The sequence below is a fragment of the Alosa sapidissima genome, chromosome 24, assembly GCF_018492685.1.
Source record: "Alosa sapidissima isolate fAloSap1 chromosome 24, fAloSap1.pri, whole genome shotgun sequence".
Classification (NCBI taxonomy): Eukaryota; Metazoa; Chordata; class Actinopteri; order Clupeiformes; family Clupeidae; genus Alosa; species Alosa sapidissima.
Window position 1 is genome coordinate 17046943 of NC_055980.1, and position 2500 is coordinate 17049442.

The 2500-nt window shown below is 42.2% G+C and overlaps 1 protein-coding gene across 2 annotated transcripts in view; it reads right to left on the minus strand.

The window, feature by feature from the left end:
- Positions 1-2500, minus strand: part of prkg1b (protein kinase cGMP-dependent 1b) — a 148900-nt gene that overhangs the window by 35301 nt on the left and 111099 nt on the right. The window lies entirely within an intron of this gene.

Here is a 2500-nt window from a genome sequence, read left to right on the forward strand (position 1 = left end):
CACAGACACTCACACACAGACACTCACACACACAGACACTCACACACACACACAGACATACACAAACATACATACATGCAGTACACACACACACACACACACACACACACACACACACACACACACACACACACACAGACACACACACACACACACACACACACACACATATATACACACACACACACACACACACACACACACACATACATATATACACACGCAGACACACCTGAGGCGTTTGATGCCTTCTACCTTTTCATCGTGTTCTGCTGTCAGACACTGTTGAATTTAAAGTTTAAAGTTTCAAGCTTTTCTAACATCTCCCACATGTTTTTCTCTTTCCTCAAAGACCCAAAACAATCAAAGCAGCGGATCCGGCAGATCTGGGCCACATCAGGGCCAAACTCGCGCCCGGATCTAAAGCAGGCCCCTTACCATAGCCGGCTGCTCTTTGAGAGGAGCTCTCCACTGATGACAGTGTTAAAAGCATTAAAAACTCATAGAACCCGCCACACGGTGGTGTAACAGCCACCAGCAAATGAGTGACTCACACACACACAGCACCCCAGAACTCCGGTTGCTTAGACACCTCTCATTATTTAACAATCAGAGGAAGGAACACAAAAAAGGTTCTTCTTCCTAGAGAACCTTTCTTTTCTTGGAAGCCTTTTCATCTTCAAAGCTCTTTAGCTCCATGCAAAGCATTGATGTCAGCAGTTTAAGCGATGATGGCTCGCTTGTGACTGTTGTGCTTTCCCTGAAAAGCCTCATTACGTGAAATATGAGTATTCTTTCACACTTTATTCATAATGAATGTTAGCATGGCATTTGTGTAGTGAGATTCACCTTCACCATAATGTCACTAACATTTTAAATATATAGAATATAGAATATTTAAAATAGAAAATATGGAAAAATATATAAATATATGATACAAAGGGTTTGGTTCCAAAACGCTATATCCTCCACTTTAATGAATTTTCATAAATCATTTTTTAAAATTTTCTTTTCCAAGTACTGTCAGTGGAAATGTAGTTGGGTATTGTTATTTGATTTATCTTTGCTCAGTCAAAACAACAGAACTGCAATTTTATTGATATTACCTGAAATACACAATTAAATAACATGACTTAAGATGACTCATTAAGGTTTTCAAAAATGGATTTATGGTGTTTTGGAACCAAACTCTACATATATAGACCACTATACTACAATATGGTAGCGCTACAGGGCATAGAGTATAGTATATAGAGTGTAAGTATTTGGAGACTGCCTTTAAATGCTTCTTCTCCAGGAATAAACAGTTGCAAATCTCTGTCACAGCAACAGAGGAGGCAGTAGGGTGCTGAGATGGCTCCTGAGGAGGGCTGTTCTCCTCGTGCTTTGTGAGGGGAGAGAAAGTGTGAGTGTACAAACTTTGTGAGCAGAGAGGAGCCCTCCAGCGTGACTTACATGGCTGCCTTCCCTGTTGACTTGACTGAGACATTTCTCTGGGGCCTGTTTTCTCTCTCTCTCTCTCTCTCTCTCTCTCTCTCTCTCTCTTTCTCTCCCTCTCCCTCTCTCCCCCTCTCTCGCTCTCTTTCTCTCTCTCCCTCTCCTTTTTTAAAGTGCTCAGTGGTGGGTGTGAGGGGTGCTCAGTGGAGTCTGGGTGGAGTGAGGTCTTCTGGGAATTAAAGAGATCTCAGGGAGCCATGATGCACACTGCCTACACCCACACACGGATAATGCATGCTCTCTCTCTCTCTCACACACACACACACACACACACAAACATACACACAAACAAGCACACACACAGAGGCATAAACACACACACACACACACACACAAACTCTCTTGCACATACACACAGACTCCCATGTGCATGCACACTGACACACACACACACACACAAACAAGCACACACACACACAAGCATAAACACACACACACAAACTCTCTTGCACATACACACAGACTCCCATGCACGCACACTCACACACACACACACACACACACACACACACACACACACACACACACACACACACACACACAAACTCAACATGAGTTGAACATGCACTGCTGCCACCTCGATAATGATTGCAGACGTTGAGCTGGTGTTTATTGCAATTAATACACATTTAGTAGAAAGTGTGGAAAATGGAGGAGGGTGATGCTAAGTGCCTGTGCTAAACATTAGCTCACGAACCCAAGAACAAGCCATCTACATAATGAGTCACACAGTGGTGTTGCTTAGGAACTCTAAGAAGTCATAATAAGAAAATAAATACTGCATTAATATTACCTGACTGAATACATTATTTCACTCATTTGTGGTACCTAGGTGGTGTTTCTGTGTTTGTACTGTAAGTTGGTGTAAATGGAGAGGTCACTCTTATGAATGTTATGGACCCTTTCAACAAGGTAAACAAAAACAATGCTTGAACGTTCTATTTGGGCCCCAATCTACTTCCTCTACATTAAGATAACATATGGAATGTTAAAACGGAAGTCT